Raw genomic sequence first — 27,985 nt, 5'->3', positions numbered from 1 at the left:
ATAGGAAATACTATATCAGTAGATACAGAAGATGTATCAATGCCCTAAGTTAGACTTGCAATTTGAAGTACATGGTTAGAATCATGGACTGGGAATGACCAAGGAATCACTAATTGCTTTGACTAAAATGAAAATTCTTACATGTAGCACAATATAAAATAGCATATGTATCCAGATTTCTAATCTTTTATAGCCAGTGAGAGAATAGTTGAGAATCCATGAAACGCTAAAAGCTACAAGTTTGAAGGTCTTGGTTGAAGAGCAGGGTGCCAAGCTGAAACTGTGGGATAAATATGGAAATTGATTAAAGAATTGAATCACTCCACCTCACCTTCCTAGCCTTTCAACTGCAAGGACATCGGCCAAGTGGACTGAGAAAAGATTCAGAAGATCAAAATTTACTTAAAAATATGAGTATAAGAGAAAGGAAATTAAAATGGTCTGAATATAAAATACCAAAATACCAAAGTTCATCTGTTTCTGTGGTGTGAAAAAAAGTCACAAAATTCCCTGAACACAAGAAATGGTTGATGTTTTTTTTTGCTGGCTTTGCAGTCAGTAAATCTTTTTCTTTTTAAAGTCTAGATTTTCCACTCATCAGTGGGAATTTATATCCTAATGTTTAAAGCTCTCATTGCATTAGCGAGACCATTTTCTTTGGCTTGTGCTGACCAAATACCAGAGTATGGCAGAGTAATTCTGTCTGTCTAGTGAGTGGTCTAAATTTATTTTTATGGAATAAAAATATATTTATCTTTAAATTCATTTGATTTATTTGTGTTCAGCCTAAGATTTAAACCTGGAATTGTTCATTGCAGGTAAGGATAACTCAGGTGTGTTTATTAAGAGGGAGATATTGCTAAAAATGTTTAATTCTTTTGAGCTATGGCTATTATAAAGAGGTACTTTAATCATTATGTTGCCTCTGTAAAATGTTCCTTGATATGTCTGGAAATGCCACGTTCACCAGTTTTTGGTCAATTATTGGGCACAGGGGAAGATCACTAAATCTGTACGCTGAAACTGATGGTATTCCTGATATTGGGCCATTGGCCAGATTTCATAAATGAGCCTCTTCAAAATATACCTGCATGCTTCTGGTAAGGGAGAAATGAAATCAATTGCACCACAAAGTCATCAGTGGCCATAGAGAATTTACCAGTGGCTGAGAGAGAACTATTCATCCAAATATGTTCTAATATAGCTTGCAAAAATCCTTTGGACCCCAATTTTCATTTCCTTTGGCAATACATTGGCCTTTATCTGTATGTGGTCTTGTAAAATTCATGTGTTCCTTCTACCAGGTTTGAGGCTTAAAGGCATGTTTGAGTTTGAAAATGGACACTGTATGACCATGTTCCTTGGTTTATTTAATTTTCATAAAATATCACTTATTAGCTGTATTGTAAACACGATCTTCTTTGTTTATTTTCTCTTACCAAAAATTAGTTTAAGAGCAGAATGAACTGATTACCAGCCCCTAAGGTAACAAATTTCATTAATTTGTACCCTGCTGTCCTTTTAGAACTTTGAGCAAATACGATATGATGTTGAAACTTAGTCTTACTGTTTTTTAAGAAATGCATTTAATCTTCAGCTTCCCTGTCAACTTGCATTTTGTCATGGAAGTCAAACAGACTGCAAAAGAAAAATTAACACAACCAAGCAAACTAAACTCTTTTGGGCAAAGCAACCTAGGCCAGTATTGGAGCCAGCTAGACTTGCTTTTGAAGTTACAAATGTTTTGACTGAGTTCAAGAAGGCGGCTGAAGTCGGAAAGGATTTTCATTGACCCTTGGGAGATGTGCAGTGTTTCAATATAGGGTTGAAAAATACTTTAGCTTTCCTTTGGAACAGGAAGAGCTTCAAAGCAACAGGTTTAGTGTCATAGGGCTGGTGTAAGGATCTCAGGCAAACTGGATTCTGCAGAAGCTTAATATCTAGCAAAAAGTAAAATAATGCTTTATGGACTTTTAATAGGTAAAATTCATGTAATGAAGTAAAATTATTTCTATCTGAAACTCTTGCTTTGGCTAGCGGCTTAGTCTAGGGAATGATGGCCCCCCCTCCCCCTGGCCTGGTCGAATTTAAGAAATCTATCTTGGGTGGATGCTGCATGATGTGTTTCTGTTGCAAATCCGTACCACAAAATAACAAACAGTACACAATATGCAATTAAATGATTGAGCTTTATAATTCTTAATTTGACTATATGGTTAATAAAGAAACAAAATAAAGAAAAGGGCCCATTCTCATGAAATAGCCTAATGCATAAGTGTTGGAGCTCACTGATAAGGCCATTCATCCACCATCGACCTCCTCCGATCATCGCTGACCTTTGGACTCTCACTCCAAGTCCACTTAGTCCGGCGATCTACCAACTCTCTCCATTCATATCTTCTCTCCTCATCTCTCCCCAGCAATAGACAATAAAAAGCTTCTCCCAGACACACAAGAAAGAACAACATCCCACTCATTGGCTAACATGCCCCATTATCTCCAGTCATAACCCAAACATTGCTGCTACAGAGAAACCATTACCTTAGCAGTGGAACATTACAGAAAAGGCCATTACATCAACAATGAAACTTTACAGCGTGACAACTTATCTATATCTAATTAGATACACAATATGTACAATTAATTGGTACATCTTTTCCTTAAACAGAAGTTGAATCATACATATTTGGATGTAGCAATGCAGAAGACAAGCTTCTACAGTTGAGTTCTACAAACCCCATTTCCAGACAAGTTGGGATATTTTCCAAAATGCAATAAAAACAAAAATCTGTGATATGTTAATTCACGTGAACCCTTATTTAACTGACAAAAGTACAAAGAAAAGATTTTCAATAGTTTTACTGACCAACTTAATTGTATTTTGTAAATATACACAAATTTAGAATTTGATGGCTGCAACACACTCAACAAAAGTTGGGACAGAGTTAAAATAACATTGAAAAGTGCACAGAATATCCAAGTAACACCAGTTTGGAAGACTCCACATTAAGCAGGCTAATTGGTAGCAGGTGAGGTACCATGACTTGGTGTAAAAGTAGCGTCCATCAAAGGCTCAGTCTTTGCAAGCAAGGATGGGTCATGGCTTACCTCTTTGTGCCAAAATTCATGAGAGAATTGTTAGTCCGTTCAAAAGGAACATTTCCCAACACAAGATTGCAGAGAATTTAGGTCTTTCAACATCTACAGTACATAATATTGTGAAAAGATTCAGAGAATTCAGAGACATCCCAGTGCATAAAGGGCAAGGTCGGAAACCACTGTTGAATGCACGTGATCTTCGAGCCCTCAGGCGGCACTGCCTAAGAAACCGTCATGCTGCTGTGACAGTTATAGCCACCTGGGCTCAGGAGTACTTCGGAAAATCATTGTCACTTAACACAGTCCGTCGCTGCATCCAGAAATGCAACTTGAAACTGTACTAGGAAGGAAGCCATACATCAACTCTATGTAGAAACGCCAGCGAGTTCTCTGGGCCCGAGCTCATCTCAGATGGACCGAAAGACTGTGGAACCGTGTGCTGTGGTCAGATGAGTCCACATTTCAGCTAGTTTTCGAAAAAAACGGGCATCGAGTTCTCCGTGCCAAAGATGAAAACGACCATCCTGATTGTTATCAGCAAAAGATGCAAAAGCCAGCATCTGTGATGGTATGGGTGTGCATCAGTGCCCACGGCATGGGTGAGTTGCATGTATGTGAAGGTATCATTGACTCTGATGCGTATATTAGGATCTTAGAGAGAAATATGTTGCCATCAAGGTGACATCTCTTCCCAGGACGTCCATGCTTATTTCAGCAGGACAATGCCAGACCACATTCTGCACGGGCTACAACAGCATGGCTTTGTAGACACAGAGTGTGTGTGCTTGACTGGCCTGTTGCCAGTCCAGATCTATCTCCTATTGAAAATGTATGGCGCATCATGAAGAGAAGAATCAGACAACGGAGACCACGGACTGTTGAGCAGCTGAAGTCTTATATCAAGCAAGAACGGACAAATTTTCCAATTGCAAATCTACTCCAATTAGTATCCTCAGTTCCAAAATGATTAAAAAGTGTTATTAAAAGGAAAGGTGATGTAACACAATGGTAAACATGCCTCTGTCCCAACTTTTGTTGAGTGTGTTGCAGCCATCAAATTCTAAATTTGTGTACATTTACAAAATACAATTAAGCTGGTGGTCAGTAAAACTATTGAAAATCTTTACTTTGTACTTTTGTCAGTTAAATAAAGGTTCACGTGAATTAACATATCACAGATTTTTGTTTTTATTGCATTTTGGAAAATATCCCAACTTTTCTGGAAATGGGGTTTGTAGTTCCCTCCAATATTCAGAAGGTGGCATTATTCAGTGTTAGCATTGTGTGATATTTCACTTTGATGATCACAGTAGACTTTATTATCTTCAAAGTAATGGAGGGATTTACTTGCATTATTCTTACCAGAAATATAAGGTTGTGCTGTGAAGTTATAAATTTTATGAAATTTTGAAAGGCAAGTAAGGGTAGAAGGTATCTTTTTCCGAGGGTGGGGGGGGGGGGGGTTCTAAAAATAGAAGGCACAGGTTTAAAAAGAATACAGAAATTTAAAGGAGGTTTGAAGGGAAGGTTTTTCACACAGAGAGAGGTGACTGGTTATATCGAACAAGCTAGTAGTGGAAGTGATAAGGCAGATACAACTGCTGCTATAAAAGACCAATTAGTACAGGAATGTAGCCTTAATGCAAACAAAAGAGATTGGCATTGACAGTGTGAATAACCATGTATCTGTGCTGCACAATGCTATGACACTAAGACTATAATCTGTGGTCAATAAATAATCATTAAGGATTTGTACCACAAAATATTACCATGGGTGAAGATGAAATTGACATTTCCCCAGGTTTCACTGACTGGAGCCTTTCTCCCATTGTTTCTAGTTAATGCCTCTATAATAATCAACAATATTTGAAACAATATGTAACTGTTAGCAATTTTTGTAAAACTAATTAAGAACATAAATCACCTAAAAATACTTATAAATGATTTAAAGAATTGTATTATGCCTTCCTTGCAACAGGAACATCTCCATTGAAATGAAGGGAAACAGTTCCTGAGCCTGATTTAACCAGTTTCCCTGGATTTACCATTGGGAATTGTACAAAACTCCTTTTCCATTGCTAGATTCCACATTACGAGTCCAGCTACAGAGCACCTCTGGGAAATCTCCAACTCAAATTGGCTAGTCAGTTTGGGTATTCCACAACCAGACTACTTTATAACACTCAAAGTTATTTGTAGATGTAAAGTTATTTTGTAAGATTAGGAAATCACATAGAAATTATAAACATTTGATCATGTTTTATTACTATTTCCATAGATTATGGTTATATATCTTAACATCAAAAACAAGGCTTTATGATAAAAAGAGAAACAATATAAGTGTCTGAATTACTGCCTGGCCATTAGAGCCAGGGAAAGAAAAAGATCTTTTAAGATCATGGAATGAGAGCCAGCAGCCACTACATTCGGACACAAGGATCACAGTAGGGATCTTATTGTAATCTCTTCTCATTGGTTAGGCATTTGTCTTCTGAGTCAGAGGTGGAAATGCTACAATTAGACCAAAGGTTCACTCCAAATTGCCCAATATCTCCACAAATGGTTTAGTGGAACTTTATGCATTTCAAGACCATTCATAGATAACAGAATTGTAAATAGTTTTGTTTTCTTTGGAAAATCCTTTTTAATTAAACTGTTTATGTTGGGTGAGTTTTAAAAAAGCATAGGGGACTCACAAATTTATTATGAAGTTTTCTTTTTTGTTTTATTACCAGCTTAATATATTTTGGGATATTTTACTGCGTTAAGAACACTAAATAAATGCTAATTTATTTGGCATTTAAATTGTTTGTAGTATTTTCAGTAGTATAAAAATTCCTCATTAGCTATGCCACCCTATTGGATGTCATAGAAGGCTTAGAGTAAATGCAATATTCCTAATTTGAAGCCAGATTACCAATAAAGTTACAGTATTTTGAGTGGTAGCACAAATTTTGTTTGTTGCTATGATTTCCCAGAGTAGTGAAAGGATTGACAGTTCTTATCCAATTGTTATTGGATCAGACTTAGATCCTTTCGTGTTTGCTGCAACAATGTTTGTTTTCTGTGCTCTGAGTTTTTGATGATTTTAGGGCCCCTGAACACTTTTTTGCTATAATATTTCCAAACAAATATTGTAAGGTGAATTCTCTGTACAAAAGAAAAAAGTTTTAACAAATCGAAATGTAAATTCATTTTTGGCTATATTGGTGTCCATAATCCAAATGTTGCATTTATTGTAAGATCCAGAATTTTAAATGGTGGTTTACCTGCAATGTTTCTTAAGCTTTCAACACCCACCGGTCCATTTATGGAGTTCTCACTACATCTGCTTTTGACAATAGTCATTCATAATAATTCCAGAATTATCCTCCATATTTCATGAAGATTTATATTCACACTTTGGGCTTTAACACTTCAAAAGTAAATTGTACCACTAACACAGATAATAGGTTAGGAACATGATAATCTGTCTTTAGTGTTTTCAATATGAAACTGTACACATTTCAAGAATGCATTTAAATTCATTACTGTGTAAGTTGTGCTGAAAAAATTAATAACCAGGTATTTTATAGAATGACTGAAACTTGTTTACTGAATGTAAGCCTTATTTTTATCCAAATCCTAATTTCTGTGTAAATGCAATGAATTTTTAAATTGTCAGAAAAAATACTTATCCTCTCTGCATCTGAAATATTATTGCCTGGCTGATTTAGTACTGTAGATTGGAACACTTGGTAATATGTATTGGAAGTAAGTTGTTGGTGTGACATTTTAGATTTAAAATGTGCATTTATGACCACATTATGATAGAATTTAAAATGCAGTAATACACTCTACTATTTTTAAGGAAATACTTCCATATTTTGAAAGAAAAAAATTAAACCATTTTTCCATTTTGTAACTCTTCAAATGTTCTTCATTTCTTAGTGGACAAAATATTTCTATTATAGTATATAAATTTTCTATAGTTTGTTATTCAAGTTCAATATTAATGTTGATATGATCAGCCGTTATGTTTATGTTGATTGGCCAAAATCCAGTGGTTCTGTTCATAGTTGGAAATGTGTCAACCACAACAATTTTGATTGTGCCCTAGATATGTTTATTTGGACAGCATATTCACTTTTAACATTATTCAGACCATTTGCAGTTTAGATTTATTAAAAGTTAAAATGTAACAGCTGTATTCAGAGAATTGGTAGCTTTTCAAGCAGTAGGTCTTGAAACTTTTGTTCTAGATTCTACTTTTTCAGTTGAATAAACTGCTTTTAAGTAATTGTACACTTCACGTTGTCTGTAGTCACTTTCTAATACATGTCCAATGTGATTGCTATGGTAAGAAGTTTAAAATTATTTCCAGCAAATGCATTTGATTAAAATTACTATAACTGGGTGGCCTAGTAGCTCTGGCAGAAAACCACTGATCATCCAACCACAAAATGTATATTTGCAACTTGGGCAGATTAATTTTCCACTGACTCACAAATCTGCATTCTAACCTCAAATGCCATTACTTGGAGAGTTTTGGCAGATCTCACTGAGATAGCGAGATGGTAAAAGTACAATATTTCTGCAAGAGAAAAATTATGTCAGGCCTTAACACTGGCTGTCATATTCTAACATGCTGTGCCAAAGATATTTTCTGGTGACCAGCTGTATTCATGTTAACTCTACTGTCTTCTTATTGCTGACAATAAGATCAAGCATCAGAAACTGTCTCCTCACACATCTTAAGACTCAGATAAAGCTTCTCCCTGGTTTTATGAAGTGTCTTACAACAGCAATGCAAGCTTCAAGAAGCTCTGCCTCCTGCAACTGCATGCGGTAGACAGCCCCCTTCAGCATCCTTTTCCCCAATTTAGTGTTCAATATGTTGGTACATGTAATTAAACTACATGCCAAACCAAGATGGGGAGATTAGGAAGAGTGGTCAAAAGTCTGGTCAAATAGGTGGGTTTTACAGTCTGTCTTTAAGTAGTGGATTGAAGTGGAAGGCCAGAGAGGTTTACTGTGGGAATTCCAGACAGTGAGACCTAGTAATTAAAGGCATAAGAACCAGCAAGGACACAAAACATAAATGGGTTGCACAAAATGAAGGAGACTAATAATCAGGTACTTGAAATAATCTGTTCTTAATTTCATCAGTCCCGTTTAACTTTTAATGAAACTGCTGTATTATTTGATAGCAGCTAATTAGAACTAACTGTATCTACCATATGGAACAAGCACCTGAGTATATCACACTTACAAAAGGTCAAGGATTCAAATTCATTATACACTGTTGTGGCAGTGAAAGTCTGTCCTGGATTTTGATGGTAGTTCTGCATGACCTATACAGCATAAGTGCCAGTAAATTGGAAAGTTCAGCGCAAGCAAAGATACCCTAATCTTACTCATTGAGTTCTACTGGTGATATCCTGTCTGCAATCCACAACAACTCCAAGGTGGATTAAGAGATGGTTGGGATTCTCAGCATTTACATTTGTTGGCCCTGAAGCAGGATATGGGATGTCTCTGTGGAATAGTAAAAATAAGCTAAATTACACTTCTAGTAATAATTCAAACTTACTTTAATACTGTTCTTTTAATTATCTTAAAGTTGTTCTTTTGAATAAAAACCCTTAAGTTTTTAAGGGTTCTAAATATTTTACTTTATATTAAATCTTTCATTAGTAATTTCATTTTCAATAGGTTTTGGAGCATTGAGAAGTTGTAGGTGGCACAGTAGCATAATGGATCGCACAATGCCTTACACTGTCAGTGACTTGTGTTCATTTCCCACCACTGAGTCTAAAGGAGTTTGTACTGTTATGAATGTGCCACAACTCTGAGGGGCTGAAGGGTACAAAGTCGCCCCCTCCTTTTTGAGAATCGCAAGATCACTATTAATTCAGGACTGGGACCTGGGAAATGAGAGAAAATCCACAAGGTTTTGAATGTGTCCTGGCCTCAGCGAAACAAAAACCCCTGATAACGGCTATTGTCTCTTGGAGACGGAATTGTGTACTATTCATTGAAGCCCTCAGGGGATGACCAGAGTGAGCTAGTTGAGGGATTGCATCATCCCAACCTGATTGACATCTGAGACCCCGTGAGTAAGGATAAAAGAGGGTCTGGGGAACAACCCCTTTAGACGCACCAGGAGAAACGCTAGAAATCTCGTGACAGCGTTTAATAGTGACAGCCAGTGGGGGGCTCGTGTGCGTCCTTCCCTTGCCTGGGATTGGCAGCCTCACCATGGAAGAATGGCTTTAGCTAAAGGAGAGGCCACAAGTGAACAGCCACACCAACGAGACTCCGACGGATCGAAATCATAAAAGGAATCGGCAAGTTTCTCAAAAATCTCTCTCTCTCTCCAACCATTGCAAAACCCAGCGGACCCCAAGGCTGCAGCCTGAATGAACTGAGTGACTTTTATATTTCCATCGGACAATACATTATCCCCTAGACAACGATAGAGCTATTTCTTATTGATTATTATTATACCCGCACTTTTAGATTTAGTATTGACAACGTATATTACCTGTATATTTGCATTGATATTATTTTTGTGTATTTTTACCAATAAATACTGTTAAAAATAGTATCATCAGGCTTCAACGGACCTCTCTATCTTTGCTGGTAAGTGACCCAGTTACGGGGTTCGTAACAGTACTTTCTCCCCGTCACTGCACAGGTCTCCTTCGGATGCTCTGGTTTCTTCCTGCAAGGGTTAGAGTTAGTAAGTTGTAGACAAGGAACACTGGTCCAGAAACAGGGTGAAACTTGTGGGTTCCACCAGGACATTCTCCCACTGTGTTTGCTGCTGATGCAAATGATGCATTTCACTGTAAGATTCAATGTTTTGAAGTACAATGAGTTGATAATGAGCCCATAAACACCACCTCACAACCTTTGCTCTCCTTTTACAATTGGATCCTGGATTTCCTCACTTGCAGACCCCAGTTAGTTCAGATTGGTAACAACATCTCCTCCACGAAATCCATCAGCGCAGATTTACCACAAGGGTACATGCTTATCCCTCTGCTCTACTCACTTTGTACTTATGATTGTGTGGCTAAGCACAGTTCCAATGCCTTATTTAACTTTGCTGATGATACAATGGTCATTGGCTGCATCGAAGGTGGTAACAAATCAACATATAGGAAGGAGATTGAAAATCTAGCAATAACAGCGACATCTCATTCAATGTCAGTAAGACAAAGGAGCTGGCTATTGACTTCAGGAGAAGGAAACCTGAGGTCCACGAGCCAGTCCTCATCATGATCAGAGGAGGAGAGGGTCAGCATTTTTTAATTCCTTGCTGTTATCATTTCAGATAATATATCCTGGCCCCAGCATGCAAGTACAATTACGAAGAAAGCTCAGCAGCCCCTCTGCTTCCTTAGAAGTTTGCAAAGATTCAGCATGACATCTAAAACTTTGATAAACTTCTATAGATGTGCAGTGGAGAGTATATTGACTGGTATGGAAGCATCATTACCCTTGAATGGAAAATCCTACAAGATGTAGTGGGTATGGCCCTGTCCATTATGGGTATAGCTCTCCCCACCACTGGAACACACCTATACAGAGCACTGTCGCAGGAAAACAGCATCCATCATCAGGGACCCCACCACCCAGGCCACATTATCTTCTTGCTATTGCCATTAGGAAGAAGGTACAGGAGTCTCAGGACTCACACCACCAGGTTCAGGAACAGTTATTACCCTTCATCCATCAGTCTCTTGAACCAGAGGGGAATCAGTCAACTTCATTTGCACCATCACTGAACTATTCCCACAATCTATGGACTGGCTTTCAAGGACTCTTGATCTCATGTTCCAGATATTTATTGCTTATTTATTTATTATTGTTATTATCTTTCTTTTGTATTTGCAGTTTGTTGTTTTTTGCACTTTGGTTGTCCTGCTGGGTGCAATCTTTTGTTGATTCCAATATGGTTCTTAGTTTTACTGAGTATGCCCACAAGAAAATGAATCTCAGGGTTGTGTATGGTAACTTAGAGGTATTTTGTTAATAAATTTACCTTGTACTTCATACTTTTATTACACTCCATATTTAATCTGATTTATATATATTTCATGTTTCTTATTACAATTTTTAATATATTTTATGTATTGCATGGTATTGCCGCTGCAAAGCAATACAATTCACAATATATGTCAGTGATAATAAACCTAATTCTGATTCTTCTAAGTGTGATAAATAGAGCTAATCTTTATTTATTTGATGCGCCAAATGGCCTAATTCTGCTCTCACCATGGATTTCATGAATCTTTATCTTCAGGATAGGCCTTTGTATCTTATGGTCTTATACACAGCATGAAAACAGGCCCTTCATCTCAGTAGTTCATGAGAACCGTCAGCCACCCACTTACACTAATCCTATCTACATTAATCTCATATTCTCATCAACCACCCCCCCCCCCCGCCCACGGCACCTCCAGGTCCTACCAACAACTCACTACATGGAACTTCTAGTGGCCAGTTAGCCAACAAACCCACACATCTTCAGGATTTTAGAAGAAACCAGAGTACCCAGTGGAAGCCCTCGCTATCACCAGGAGAATGTGCAAACTTCTTTTGACATCATCCAAAGCCAGGACTGAATTCAAGACTTTTCTAGCTCAGCCACTATACTGCAATTGGAGACATTCTACATAAGGTGCTTCGCCCTCACATGCCATCTTCCTGGTGAGATCAGCAAAGACGTGAAAATATTAGTGGGATTCTTGTAATACATTCAAGAAATGTGCTGTCATGGTGGAATATCTGATAGTCAGATTGTCAAAATGTGAAATATGAAGAAGTGGAGATTACTGGCAATATTGATCAATGGAGATTGCTGGTAATATTCTCTGGATAACTTCCTGTGCCACATGCTAGTGAGGGTAAGAATAGGAGAATATGGCAAATGAATGTGTGACTAAAAAATTGGTGTAGTGGCCAGAGATCTGGATCTTTGGACCTTTAGGATCTCTTGTGGTGCAGAGGTGCAACGTACCCTGAAATGAAGGGGAAACAGTGTCATGGCAGGCAGATTTCCCAGTCCTTCTCAGCTGAGTTTAAGCTAGTTTGTAGGGGTGTGGAATCCCAAGTATCAAGGAGGCAAATGAGAGGCTGGAATGTGATAGAGCAGTCAGTTAAAGCAATTGAATAGGCACAAAAGGCAGAAGAATGACAGGAAAGTCATTTGGAATAAATTGAATTTATTTCAGTGGAAAAATACGACAGGTAAAGTGGCATGAGGAACTGTTATGTACTTGTACTTGCAAAAACGTGGCTCCGATGCACCATCAATCTTCAGGCAATGCCGCTTCAGAATTTGTATTAATATTATTCTTGTGACTGTATGTTATATTGTTACTTTATGTGCTGAGTGCTGTATGTGACTGTATGGACTGTGTTTTGCACCTTTGCCCTGGAGGAACGCTGTTTTGTTTACCAGTATTGGTGTGTATGGTTGAATGGCAATTGAACTTTTTAAAATATTTGAACAGAAAAGTGGTAAGAGAGGAAATGGACTGACTGCCTAATATTCCAGAGAACATGTTTTTTAGGTGAGATAGAGGCAGAGGAGACAGAAGAGGGGAAATTGCATTTTTGATTAAGGCGAATGTCACAGCAGTAGCCAGAGATAAAGTTACTGAATGATCATCGAATGAGAGACCTTTGAGTTACAAGTACTCATTCACTGAAAGTGGAATCATAAGTAGATGGTGTGGTGAAGAAGGCTTTTGGCCCACTGACTTTCACAAGTCAGGAGTATAAAGTTAGGAGGTCATAGTGTAGTTGTAAAGAACACTGGAGAGGCTGCATTTAGAGGATTGTATTCAGTATTGATCATCCTACTATAGAGGAGATGCTATTAAACTGGAAAGAGAGCAGAAAATATTTACAAGGATTTTTCCAGGACTTGAAAGACTGAATTATAGGTCGATGTTAGATCGGCTTTTTTTGTTAGAGTGTGGGAGCCTGAGAGGTATATAAAATCATGAAGGGTATTGATAGGGTGAATATAGTCAGTCTTTTCACCAGGAATGGGGAATGAAGAATTAGAGAGCATACAGGACATTTAAGTTGAGAAGGCAAAGATTTAATGGGAACTTGAGAAACAGTGTTCTTTTTAATAAAATCAAAGGGTGTTGTATGTGAAATGAACTACTAAAGCAAGTGATTGAGGCAAGTACAATAACAACTTTTAAAAGACAGTGGATGTGTACATTGATAAGAATGGTTAGATGTTTTTGGACCAATGTTGGCAAATGGAATTAGCTTCTATCTGACCAAGTGTGATCTGACAGTGATGAATGTGAAAGTGTAGAGAAACGATTCAGTGGGAGTGGAAAAGTGAAGGTGAGTGAGGAAGTGAGTATTTTATATAATACTATGCTTGAAATGGTTAATCAGTGAGCAGAGAATAAAAATGCGGTAACTTTGTTTGACCTCTTTTGAGCACTAAAGCCATGTCCTAAGGATTAGGCTTCTGACATTCATGTGCACCATGTCCATCTTTCACTGCCTCCTAGATCCGATGCTGGGAGGACTCCAAGTCCCTTGGGTAGAAAAGAATGTTCTTCCACCTCTTTGGTGCCTGGAGCAAACCCTCCAACATGACACCAGAATATCTGGATGACTTTAAGGGCCTGTTCAATTTAAGATATGCTGACAATCATTAAGAGACACCAGAGATCCCCAGTATGTGAGTCCCAAGGAGGTAGCACAGGCTGATCTATCTGTTCTAAACAAAAACAAATTTCCCAGTTTGTCAGCAATAAATGTTGTCATCCAATTTCTTCCTTAATCTTCAAAAAATAAATTGAAGACATCAGTCCAGATATACTGGTGGGGGTCCTTATTTTGATGCTACCCTGGTAGATGAAATAATTATAGACAACAAAGCAAAAGAGAGTTTGAATTAATTTACTGAGAGATTTTGGAGTAGCTCATTATATTGCTGACATGGCTTGGGAAAAGAATACTCAGATGCAGAATAAATACAGCAGTTTTATACAGCAAGGCTTCTCTCATCTGTTATATAACTATTTAAAAGTAACTTTATTAAACTGAAGTGCAGCACTATTTAGGGTATTAAGCTTTGAAGCTTTAAGCTGGAATATTTAGCACTCTTTGCATTTCAAATATAATTAAACCTTGAACATTAATTTTCAAAGATTACTTCCATATTCCCTAAAATCATTAAATTAGCATCCAGAATATCTCTTCAGTAAACATAGCTCACATTTATTGTTTAGAAGAATAAACAATAAAGTGCTGGAAAATCTGTCTCATGTTTTCTGAGCAACGTGATGGAATTTCATCCGAATCCATATTTTAAGTGCAGTAAATACTCTGTGCATGCATAACCTATGTGAAACACAAATCTCAATCTAATACAGTCATTCTGCTAGTTGGTGTCAAACAGAATCCAACTAACTACTGATGCAGTCTTGGGTATGTTTTTACTGTGCCTCAACTGTAGCAGCAGGCTCTAGCCCGAAGATGAAGAACTTTTTGATAGCAATTTTTACTTTCTACATATTTACTGGGAATCCCATACTGTAAGAGGACGAGATGTGATAGTTTGTCAAATGTGTTCAGGAAAGTTTCAATCAGCAATACATAGAAATCCCAAACAGAGAGTGTGCCATACTAGATCTCCTAATAGGGAATGAGACAGGGCAGGTGACAGAATTCTGTGTAGGGTAACTCTTTGTATCCAGTGACCACAATGCCATTAGTTCTAAAGTAAATATACAAAAAGGTTGGTCTGGTCTGTGGGTTGAAATTCTAAATTGGAGAAGGGACAATTTTAATGGTATCAGAAGTGATCTGGCAAGTATGGATTGGGACAGGCTGTTTTCTGGCAAAGCTGCTCTAGAGAAATGGGAGGCCTTCAATGAAACTTTGAGAATACAAAGCTTTTATGTGCTTGTCAGAACAAAAGGTAAAGATAGTAAGTGTAGGGAAACTTTGTTTTCAAGTGATATTGAGGCCCTGATTAAGAGAAAAAAGGAGGTGCATAGCAGGTATGGTGGAGTAGGAACAATTGAGGTGCTTATGGAGTATAAGAAATTCAAGAGAACACTTAAAGAAATCGGGTAGGCTAAAAAAAGGCATGAAGCTGCTCTAGCACACAAGGCAAAGGAGATTCTTCAAATACGTTAAGAGCAAAAGGATTGTAAGAGACAAAATTGGTCCTCTGGAAGACCAGAATGGTAGTCCATGTATGGAGCCAAAAGAGATGGGGGTCTTAAATGAATTCTTCGCATCTGTTTTTACTCAGGAGGCGTATACAGTGTATATAGAAGTAAGGAAAGGTGGCATCAACTTCATGGACGTTGTACAGATTACAGAGGAGGCGGTGTTTGCTACCCTGAGGCAAATTAGGGTGGATAAATAACCAAGGTCTGACAAGGAAGGCAAGTGCCAAAATTGCCAGGGCCCTAGTAGAGATATTTAAAAGATCCTTAGCAACAGGAGAAGTACCAGAGGATTGGAGGATAGCCAATGTTGTTCTGCTGTTTAAAAAAGGCTCTAAGCATAAAGCAGGAGATTATAGGCTGAGTGAATTTGACATCAGTTGTAGGAAAGTTGTTGGAAGGTATGCTAAGAGACCGGATATATAAATATTTGGATAGACATGGACTGTTTAAGGATAGTCAGCATTGCTGTGTGCATGGTAGATCATGTCTAACCAATTTTATAGTTTTTCAAGGTAGTTAGCAGGAAAGTTAATGAAGACAAGGCAGTGGATGTTGTCTACATGGACTTTAGTAAGGCATTTGACAAGGTCCCGCATAGGAGTCTGATCAAGAAGGTTCAGTTGCTCGGCATTTAAGATGTGGTAATAAATTGGATTAGACGCTGACCTTGTGGAAGAAGCTAGGGAGTGGTAGTAGAGGGTTGCCTCTCTGACTGAAGGCCTGTGACTAATGTTGTGCCACAAAAATCAGTGCTGAGTTCTTTGTTGTTTGTTATCTAAATCAATGAACTGGATGATAATGTGGTTAATTGGATCAGCAAATTTGCAGATGACACCAAGATTGGGAGTGTAGTGGGCAGTGAGGAAGGCTATTATGGCTTGTAGAGGGATCTGTATCAGCTAGAAAAATGGGCAGAAAAATGGCAGATGGAATTTAATGCAGACAAGTGCAAGACTTTTCACTTCAGTAGGACCATCCAGGGTAGGTCATATACAGCAACCAGTAGGACACTGAGAGTTTGGTAGTACACAGCAATATGGGTATACAGGTCCAAAATTCATTGCAAGTGGCACACAGTTGGATAGCATATTGGCCTTCATAGATCAAAGTATTGGGTACAGGAGATGTTGAAGTTGTATAACACATTGGTGAGGACTAATTTGGAGTACGATATGCAGTTTTGGTCACTTACTTACAGGAAAGATGGAAAGAAGGTTGAAAAAGTACAAAGAAAATTCACAAGGATGTTGCCGGCTCTGGAGGACCTGAGTTATAAGGAAAGATTGTATAGGTTTGGACTATATTCTTTAGAATGTAGAAGACTGAGAGGAGATTTGATAGATATATAAAAAATTACCTGGGGGGGGGGGGGTGCTGGTGAGAGGTGGTATAGATAGGGTAAATTTAAGCAGGCTTTTTCCACTAAGGTTGGGTAGGACTACAACCACAGGTCTTGGGCCAATGTGAAAGGTGAAAAGTTTAAGGGGAACATGAGGGGAAACTTCTTCGCTCAGAAAGTTGTGAGATATGGAATGAGCTGGCAGCACAAGTGGTGTATGAAAGCTCAATTTTAACATTAAGGAGAAGTTTGGATAGGTACATGGATAGTAGGGATATGGAGGGCTATGGTCTAGATGCAGGTTGATGGGAGTAGGCCATTTAAATGGTTTCGGCATGGACTAGATGGACTGAAAGGCCTGCTTCAATGCTGTACCTTTCTATTACTCTATTTTAAAAGCCTGAACTTATGTGCACCATCTTGGAAGTGCAGAGAAAATTCTGCTAAGGTCCCAAATGTCAATGTCCTATAGAGCAGGCTGAAGAATTAGGCTACCACCATCTCTGCTTTGACTATGCACCTTCAAAGCACACAATTTCATTAACCAAAAGAGGCAAACTATGTCTGTTCACATATTCACCCCCGCCCCCAAAGTCTTGTTTAAACCTAAAGCTGCCCAGCAGTTCAAAGGAAAAGGCTTGGTTAAAGAGTTCCTGTTATCTTTATAGCCCCTGTGACTGATGTAGGAGAGAAAGTCTCAGCTCCCTCCAAGTTCCTTTACTGATACTGCTCTGAGTTTGAAATCATAGATCTTTTCTCTTTGCACTCCTTTTTCTGCCCTCTGTGGCAGTCCTGGAATGGCAGCAAAAAATCTAAAGGTTACCAGCATGAAGACTTTAAAACACCCACTCAGAACTATGCATTAAGAGAGTAGCTGGCACATTAAATATATCCTTCCTATAAGAAGTAAATTCAGGTGATTTTTTTTACACTTTTGATCATTTCTATTTATTTGCACTTTAATTAACAGCACAGGCATTTATTCTTAAATATACATGTACTTATCTGATTTTAATTTTGCTTTTGCAATAATTTTAAAGTTTTAAGATTACTTATCTTTATTTAATTGTTACTGATAACCAAAGACATTTAGCATCAGTAAAACATCTTATGACATCATTAGTGAGCTATGTAATGAAGAGACTTTTAAGCATCAGCCAGGCCAGAGTTGATTATGGCCAAGATTACGCTAGTCAATTACTGTCTAGTCTTGTCACTTCAGTAGATGGACTCTTCACTGAGAGTTCACAGCTAAATTGTGGCACTCTGTCCTTCACTCTGCAATCAAGGCAATGTAACAGCACCAGCCATTGATCCTGAAGAGATCACTCTTCTCTCTGCTGCTATCAGTAAGGACATACAAGAATATTACGTCTCACACCATCAGGTTATTACCCTTCAACCATCAGGCTCCTGAAACTGTGGATATTTATTCATCTCAACGCTGAACTGACTGCGCAACCAATGGACTTAATTTCAAGACTCTCCAACTCATGTTCACAGTATTATTTGTTTATCTGTCTACCTATTTATTTATTTTCTGGTTTTTGTATTTTCACAGTTTGTCTTCTTTTCTGCGTTGATTGCTTCTCTGTCATTTTTTGTGTGTAGGATTTTCATTGTTTCTATTACATTTCTTTGTTCTACTGTGAATGCCTGCAAGAAAATGAATCTCAGGGTAGTATATGGTGACATATACAGATGTTGATAATATATTTACTTTGAACTTTGAAATATGCTCAGAAGTCTCTAGTGAACTGTGTGAAATCAATGTTTCATTTTCCATTGTTGTCTGCTGTCAGGCACCAACCCCAGAGGATCTTAAAAGTCCCCCATCAGTAAAAAAAATTCTTGCAGGCACCAAACCAGGAAGAAAGCAGCATAACATCTGGTAAATATTGTAAGCATTTTATCGAATGTATAGTGAAGAAAGAAATCTCATAAATAAACATAGAATTAAAATTCATTATATTTTGGAATATTTACTTGAGACAATTACAGTTCATTGACATAGAAGCAGCCTTCTAGGACAAGAAAGTTTATCATGCAGCAGTAATGACGTAATATACTATTAAAAACTCGGTCACGCTTTGTGCATTTTCAGGGCATTTTAGAGAACAAAATAGTTTGCATATACATGAATACTTTCTCAAATCATTTGGAGAACATGGCAAAAGAAAGCAGCTTGTTGCGGTCTGCTGAGTTACTGACAACTTTGTGATAATCATGCTCTGTTCTGCTTGAATGGCACTGTTGTGTAATATGCTTTCAGTTTCACTAAAATAATGGAAACCACTAACCTTTCTGCCCTTATCACAATCCAGAATCTTCTCTTTTTACCTGGGTAAGAAATTACCATTATTTATTCTTCATTCTTTATGGCTGATTCCTTAACCCTATATGGCAACAGATGGAAACATATTTCAGTGGGAGACTCAGTTCTCAGTAGAAGCAGTCTGCAATTATGCTTTCGGCCCTCGGGCATGCACTGGCAGATAACCCCAGGGTTATCACTCACATAATTGCAAATTGGAGGAACCACTGCAGATTGATTAATGCCAATCAGAGGGAGGATTCAGCAATGATGCAAAATGTTATGGATGCTGGAAATCCAAAATGAAAAGAGGGAAACTGAAAATACTCAGTAGGTTACTGGCGATAGAAATAGGGCTCGCCTGTCAGAAAGATGACTTTTTATTTGAACCAATGGAGTCAACATGAAGGCAAGAAAGATCTTTTTTCATAGTTGCCAATCACACTTACAGAAAATCAATGTAGCAGTTCCTCGGGATATGTCCTGAGTCCATTCAGCTTCAGATGTATCAGGATTTCTTATACAATTTCTTATAGATGGGTCAAACTATCTACTAGAGATAGTTTGCTGTTTCTTCATTAACCCATTGTTGAGCTCCATCCTGCAACAAGTCAGTGTTTGCTATCTTACCCCAGAACCGTGATTAAAACCCTTCTCTGACCTTACAAATGACAGATAACCTTCTATGCAAAGATACCCTTTTTTTACGCCATGTGGATCAGGCCCTCTTCTCACTGCTGTGAGTGGGAAGTGCAGAAGCCAGAAATCTCACACACCAAGTTCAGAAGGTGCTGCTTTGCTGTATTGAAGGTTCAAAGGTCCAATTTAATGTTAGAGAAATGTATACAATATATATCCTGAAATGCTTTTTCTTTGCAAAACATACACAAAAACTGAGGAGTGCTCCAAAGAATGAACGACAGTTAAAAGCTCGAAGCCCCCCCGCCCACCAGCTCCACTCCACCCGTGCATAAGTGGCAGCAAGCAACAATCGCCCCCTCACCCCACCAGCAAAAAAAAAGCATTGGCACCCGCCACTGAGCACTCAAGTGTGAGCAAAGCAATAGCAAAGACACAGACTTGCAGTTACCCCAAAGACTTCACGTTTCACCCGGTAGACAACATACCACAGGCTCTCTCTCTCCCTAATAAGGGAGAAGGAGGTGTCTCCATTTTCCCAGCAAGCAGGGAGACATAACAAACAACTCACTGATTTATGATGTTAAAAGTCCATTATGTCACTTATTTCAAGCTCTATGCCTGAAGATCTCAAAGATCTCAGGTCTCCGGGCACACAGCCACAGATAATTCAACTTCCCCGACAACACACGGGTCTCCCTCTGGGACACTGGCCCTCAGTCTTCCCTTCTCCAGAGCCCTGAGATCCTAGGCTTCCAAATCTGAGCCGGACTCTTAGGCCGAGCCCTTGGCATGGCAAACAACAGCCGGTTCTGAAACCCCGAGAGCGGGTCCCATTCCCGCAAAGAATTGAAGTCAGCGTGTAACTCCAGGTTAGGGTCTTCAAAAGAACCCTGAAAGGGAAAAATAAAGATATCAAAGATGGAAATAGAGCTGTTTCCGAAGATGTAAGCAAAGGAGTCACCATTTAGCACCATCATTACTCTGCTCTGCCTCCAGATCATCAGCAAAGAAGCTCTAAGGAGCGCCTCTGGTCTCTGAATGTCTCTGTTTTATTGAACTAAGGTCTAACTTTTGCATAGTCTTTTGTTCTCCATTTCTTCACTGTCTTAAATAATTTATGTATAACTTATATCCTGTGATGCTTTTGCAAGTTTTTTCACTGCACCTGTACCTCACGTACTTGTGCATGTGACAGTGAACTCAACTTGACATGGTGGCCACCTTGAACAAAAGGTACATAATAAGTACTGAAGCTCTCATTATCAGCCAAGTTAACCATTAACTAAAAGATAGGTATTCTTCAGTTGAGGGGTCATAGAGTTATAGAGCACTACAGCACAGTACCAAGGCCTTTTGGTCCATCTAGTCTATGCTGGCCCGGTTTTCTGCCTTGTTCCATCTACCTGCACCTGAACCTTAGCCCTCTGCACCCATCTCACCCATGTTCTTTCTTAAATGTTACAACTGAACCTCCTCTATCAGCTGATTCCACACTCTCACCACCCTCTGAGTGAAGAAGATCCCCATCAGAGTGCCCTTAAATATTTCACCTTTCATCCTATACCTATAATCTCTGGTTCTCGTCTCACTCAATGTGAGAGGAAAAAGACTGCATCTATTGACCCTATCTATACTGCTCAGAATTTTATGTACTTCGATAAGAGCCCCCATCGTTCTCCTGTGCTAACCATTCTCTATAACTTAGGTCCTTAAGCCCTGGCAACATCCTTTAAGTTTTCTCTACATTTTTGACAGGCCTCAGCCTCTCAAAATTTGTCTGCTTTAGAAACCCTCAAGTCAGCAATATGATACCTGGTTGAATATGTACACATCCACATTCACCAACGCCTCTACTAAAAAATTTCAGCATGTCCCCATCGACTCTTACCAATATCTAACGATGCATGTTCACTCTGGATGCATAACAGCTCTGCACGTGACCACATGAAATTGCAAAGAGTTGCAGTCACAGCTCAGCACATCGTGGAAACCAGCCTCCACCCCATGGACTCTGTCTATATTTCTTGGTGCCTCAGTAAAGCAGACGGCATAATCACAGACACCACCCACCCACAGCTATTCCCTCTTTCCCACTTTCCCATTGAGCAGAAGATACAAAAGCCTGAAAGCATGAACCACCAGGCTCAAGGATTGCTTCTATCCCGCTGTTATCAAACTCTTGAATGGATCTGTTCTACAATAAAATGGACTTTTAGCCTCTGAATCTCCCTTGTTATGATCTTGCACTTTATCATTTACCTGCATTGCACTTTTTTATTCGCTTCCACACTTTATTCTGCGTTGTTACATTTTACCTTATTATAGCTCAGTGCTCTGCAAAATGCTTTGATATATATATAAGACAAGCTTTTGACTGTACCTTGGGACATGTGACAGTAATAAACCAATACCAATATACCAATACAACATCACTGGAGGATCTTGATCCCACTCAGGATTAAACAACCCATCAGACTGACACTCTGAGCACCGGACTCGATATCCAATCCTCAGTTTCCTACACTATGGGTACAGAAGGTATGATAACCAGTTGTACACCAACCACTTACCAGGATTGTTTCCCGCAATCTAAAGAAACAGGGAACATCATCAATTTGTAATTCTCAGCAGAGCTCCTTATCACAGTACTGTGCCACCAATATTCAGTGGTGCCAAAACGAAATGGTAAATATATTGATCAATTTTACACATACACATAATATGTATACGTGTGTATGTGTAGAATGTGTATGTGTATAGAATGATAAATATGCTAAAAGCAAAATCACAACCAAAAACTTGTATTCGGGTTCCGTGAAGTTACCATATTCTGCATTACACACAATCAATCTGATCATTTGTCAGAAGAGCTTTTTATAGAGAGTGATCTGGCACAGGCTGCAGGGTCTCTCTGACTGTGGACAGTCTTAGCCTTTTTATAACAGACAGCACAGTTGTTCTGTATATGGATTTAGCATGAGATGAACGTCAGTATTGGGTCTACTTGCAGAAAGCATCCAAGTTGATGTGCTGTTGGTATTTATTGGCAACATCTGTCTGCTCTCCATTATATAAGGCAATGGAAGCACTTCCATATGTTAGACCCCATGTTCCAAATAATTTTTTAATAATAATGAAGAGAACCTCTAACTGTTGTAATGGTAGGGGATTTATTTTGGTTAAATTGTGGGATTCAACTGATTCCATGCTGATTTCCACTCTAAATTTATTTTAGCCTGAGTTTAATGCATAGTGAGGTGAACCTACTCAAGAAAGTTCTGTGGATTTGTTAAGTGTTTTCCATGTTACAATGTTGGTATTTCATAGCGTTACCTTGAAGCTCAGTGCATACACACTGCAAAGATTCATATAATTTGTGTTGCCACACTTCAGTTGGCTCTCTATTTGCTCTCCCTGCATGTGAAAATTAACTAAGGAGTTTATAGAAATTACAGGTTGAAATTCCAAATTTCAAAAACCTCTGAAATGCTAATTTTTTTGAGTGTTGACATGACTTCACAAATGGAAAATTCCACAAGGCGCTGGGAAGGTTCCAGGCAATGGTTAGTTCTGAGAAGTAACCTCACATATGTAATGAACAGAAGTTAAAGGAAAATCAAAACTGCATAAAGAGAAAAGAACGGTCGGCTGGTGGCGCAGTGAGATCAGTGCTGGGCTCGAGAACGGACGTTCCTGAGTTTGATCCAGTGACAGACCGCTCCCGAGTGCGCTCTCCATTCAAGCTGGGTTGATGTCGAGCTCGCAACTTGACCTCGTAAATAAAACACTGCCACCCCCAGTTTAAGTTCCCATGCAGAAAATTGTGGAGGATCAAATACCCAAAACCCAAAACCCAAACCCAAAAGTGAATATCTCAATCGTGTGTTGAAAGAGTGGATCTGCCAGTGTTAGAGTAAACATATGCTGCTTAACAGTATGCTGATCATGAAACAAGCAAAGATCTAGAATAACATTTCATCATGGCTGATCTAATTTTTCTCTCAGCCCCAGTCTCCTGCCCTCTCCCTATATCCCTTTATCCCCTGGCCAATCAGGAATCTATCAATATACATACAGATCTGCCTTAAATATACATACAGATTTGGCCTCCACAGCTGCCTGTGGCAAAGAATTCCATAGATTCACCACTCTCTGGCTAAAGAAATTCCTCCTCATCTTTGTTCTAAAAGGACACCCCTCTATTCTGAGGCTATATCCTCTGTTTTTAGACTCTCCCATCATAGGAAGCAGCCTCTTCACATCCACCCTATTGAGGCCTTTCACCATTCAACAGGTTTCAATAAGGTCACCCCTCATTCTTCTGAATTATAGTGAATATAGGCCCGAAGACATCAAACGATCTTCATATGACAAGCCATTCGAACCTGGAATCATTTTCGTGAAACTTCTTTGCAGCCTTTCCAGTTTCAGAATGCCCTGTCTACGATAAGGGGCCCAAAACTGCTCACAGTACTCCAAATGAGGCTTCAACAATGTTTTATCAAGTCTCAACATTACATCCTCGCTTTTATATTCTAGTCGCTTGAAGTGAATGCTAACATTGCATTTGCATTCCTCACCACAGACGCAATTTGTAAATTAACCTTTAGGGAATCTTACACAAGGGCTCCCTTTGCGCCTCAGTTTTTGTATTTTCTCTGCATTTAGAAAATAGTCAACCTTTTCACTTCTACCAAAGAGCATGACGATACACTTCCTGAGACTGTATTCCATCTGCCATTTCTTTGCCCATTCTCCTAATCTGTCTAAGTCCTCCTGTAGCCTCTCTACTTCCTCAAAACTACCTGCCCTTCCACCTATCTTCATATCATTTGCAACTTTGCAACAAAGCCATTAATTCCATCATCCAAATCATTGACATGTAACGTAACAAGAATCGGTCCCAACATAAGCCCCTGTGGAACGCCACTAGTCACCAGCAGCCAGTAAGAAAAGGCTCCCTTTATTCCCACTCTTTGGCTCCTGTCAATCAACCACTGATTTATCCACGCTGGAATCTTTCCTGTAATACCATGAGTTCATAGCTTGTTAGGCAGCTTTATGTGTAGCACCTTCTCAAAGGCCTTCTGAAAATCCAAGTACACAACATCAACCGATTATCCTTTGTTTATCCAGCTTGTTATTTATTCAAAGAATTCCAACAAGATCTGTCAGGCAAGACTTTCTCTTGAGGAAACCAGGCTGACTATGCTTATTATATTATGTGTCTGCAAATACCCTGAGACCTCATCCTTAATAGTCATCTCCAACATCTTCCCAACCACAGACTAACTGGCCTATAGTTTCCTTTCTTCTGCTTCTCTCCCTTCTTGAAGAGTGGAGTGACATTTGCAATTTACCTGTCCTCCAGAGCTATTCCAGAATTTAGTGATTCTTGAAAGATCATTACTAATATCTCCACAATCTCTTCAGCCACCTCTTTCAGAACCCTGGGTTGTACATCATCTGAACCAGGTGACATCTACCTTCAGACCCTTCAGTTTCCTAAGAACCTTCTCTCTAATAACGGTAACTTCACACACCTCGTGACCCCATCATCTGGAACTTCCACCATACTGCTAGTGTCTTCCACAGTGAAGACTGATGCAAAATACTTGTTCAGTTCATCTGCCATTTTCTTGTACACCTTAACTACCTCTCTAGCATCGATTTCCAGCAGTCCGATATCCATTCTCGCTTCTCTTTTACATTTTATGTTTCTGAAGAAACTTTAAGTATCCTTTTTAATTTTACTGCCTACTTACTTTAGTATTTCATCTTTACCTTCTTAGTGACTTTTTTAGTTGCCTTCTGTTGGTTTCTAAAAGCTTCTCAATTCTCTAACTGCCCACTAATGTTTGCTCTATTATATGCCCTCTCTTTGGCTTTTATGCTGACTTTGACTTCTCTTGTTAGCCACAGTTGTGTTGTCTTTCCTTTAGAATACTTCTTCCTCTTTGGGGTGGATATTCCTGTGCCTTCCAAATTGCTTCCAGAAATTCCAGCCATTGCTGCTCTGCCACCTTCCCTGCCAGTGTTCTTTTCCAATCAAATTTGACCTGCTCCTCTGTCATGCCTCTGTAATTCCCTTTATTGCACTGTAATACTGATGTATCTGACTTTAGCTTCTTCTTCTCAAATTTCAGGGTGAATTTGATATTACGATCACTTACCCCTCGCGGTTCTTTTACCTTAAGCTCTCTAATCAATTCCAGTTGATTGCTCAACACCCAATCAAGAATAGCTGATCTCCTTGTGGGCTCAACCATGAGCTGCTCTAAAAAGCCATCTGGTAGACACTCCAGAAAATCACCCTCCCGGAATCCAGCACTAACCTGATTTTCCCAATCTACCTGCATTTTGAAATCCCCATGACTATTATAACATGGCTCTTTTAGCATGCAGTTTGTTAAATCTGTTGTAATATGTAGAACACATCCTTACTACTGTTTGGGGATCTTTATACCACTCCCATCAGGATCTTTTTGCCCTTACAGTTCCTTGATACTATCCACAATAATTCAACACCTTCTGACCTTATGTCACCTCTTTTGAATGATTTGGTTTCATTTTTTCCAACAGAGCAATGCCACCACCTCTGCCTACCTGTCTGTCCTTTCATTACAATGTGTACCCTTGGACATTAAACTCCCAGCTATAAACTTCCTTCAGTCATGATTCAGTGATGCCTGCAACACTGTCTGCTTAATAAGTGTAAGACCAAGACAGCTTATGGGTAATACAAAAGTTCAGATTCAGATGTTATAGTGATCCCAAGCTATCTCATTATGTATTACAAAATAAGAAAAAATCCAAAATCCAAACCATTTGGTCCAAAGCATTTATGAAGTAGGGGTACTCAACCTGTTGTTGCGTTTTCTGATATATTTCACATATGTATTGTGTAGCTTTGAGGTACTAGTATAGTTGTAAATTTAAGACATATTGGGTACAGTACATGGCTGGGGTGGCATGGTAGCCTAGTGTAGCGTAGTGGTTAGGGTAACGCTTAACTGCGCAAGAGATCTGGGCTCAATTTCCACTACTGTTCTTAAGGAGTTTGTACATTTTCCCCATGACCGCATGGGTTTCCTCAGGGTCTTCTCATTTCCTCCCACATCCCAAATTGAGCCCAGATCTCTTGCACAGTTAAGCATTACCCTAACCACTACACTACCATGCTACCCCAGCCATGTACTGTGTACCCAATATGTCTTAAATTTACGACTATACTAGTACCTCAAGGCTACACAATACATGTGTGAAATATATGGGATAGTAAATGGGTAATTCGGAGCTGTGTACTCATTGGGCTAGAAGGGCCTAATACCATGGTGTATCTCGAAATAAAGTAAATTCAATTTCATTAGGTATTTTTTTATTTTACTATTTCTGTACTATTGTATTGAAAACTTTTATTATTCAATCCACTTAAAGGCTGAAGTTGTATCACCATACTAAAATTAATGAAAAGTTAGATTTCAGTAATCTTACGTGAATTTCTGTACGGGTAAAATTAGATTCTATTGCACTAGCTTAAATTATGATGCAGTTAAAATTTACAACACTATTCTAACTGTTTGTCTTAATCAGTTTATTATCCTCATGATTATATTTGATGGCTTGCCAGACCATTTTCATGGAGTTTAATTGTAGGGAACTCAGTTTATTTTGGGAAATGTTTCTCAGTAGTTTTCTGAATCCCCTGTCGCTTTGCCTGGAAGCAGGAAGCAGGGTTGACCTAATGTGATTGAGGGAGTTTGTATAAAAATGTGGGGGCTTGTGCAAATCAGGAGTGATTGATGGGATTCTGAAGTGATTTTGACAGAGTGGAATGATGAAATGCCATACCAGCATAGGTATAGTGATGAATGAAGAGGTAGCATTGCTTGATCAAGCACTTCTTAAGCTGAATGCACTGCAGAGATAAAAGGTTTGCATGCTGGGGCAGGATTAAAAATCTCAACTCTGAACCCGTATCAGAAAAAAATGCTTCACTAATATTTATTTGAAATAATTTCTCCTTAACAAAGAACAAAGTATGCCACAAGATATTTAAATTATTCCAGAACAGCATCATCCAGATATAAATCTAAGAACACCACAAAGTGCCCTCAGTGTGAGCATTTATTTATTTTATAAGATAAATTGCATTAAAAATACTTTTTAAAATTTTAAACAAATAAAAGATAGTATTATTTTGTTTAATGCTACATTCTGTTTTCTTTCAACCAAACTGCAATGTGTACTTACTTAATAGCGTTAAGTGGAAAATCTTTGCTTACTTCATAGCATTTCACCAACAAAACAGTATTTATGTTTTTAGAAGCAGCACACTTGCATTTTATTTCTCTAGCTATTGCTTGAAACACTTGAACT

At 38.7% G+C, this 27,985-nt stretch overlaps 1 protein-coding gene and 1 long non-coding RNA gene across 7 annotated transcripts in view; one reads left to right on the top strand and one right to left on the bottom strand.

Annotated features, from left to right (window-relative positions):
- Positions 1–27,985, top strand: part of eya4 (EYA transcriptional coactivator and phosphatase 4) — a 419,225-nt gene that overhangs the window by 80,411 nt on the left and 310,829 nt on the right. The gene's annotated exons all lie outside the window — the stretch shown is intronic.
- LOC132400324 (uncharacterized) overlaps positions 1–27,985 on the bottom strand; it is a 59,329-nt gene that overhangs the window by 23,524 nt on the left and 7,820 nt on the right. The window contains exon 2 of the long non-coding RNA XR_009514226.1: positions 18,951–18,990. This is a non-coding gene — a long non-coding RNA (uncharacterized LOC132400324). The remainder of the gene's footprint in view (positions 1–18,950; positions 18,991–27,985) is intronic.

This window comes from Hypanus sabinus, chromosome 10, assembly GCF_030144855.1.
Source record: "Hypanus sabinus isolate sHypSab1 chromosome 10, sHypSab1.hap1, whole genome shotgun sequence".
Taxonomy (NCBI): domain Eukaryota; kingdom Metazoa; phylum Chordata; class Chondrichthyes; order Myliobatiformes; family Dasyatidae; genus Hypanus; species Hypanus sabinus.
The sequence above is the reverse complement of the archived record's forward strand: the minus strand, read 5'-3'. Positions and strand labels throughout refer to the sequence as shown.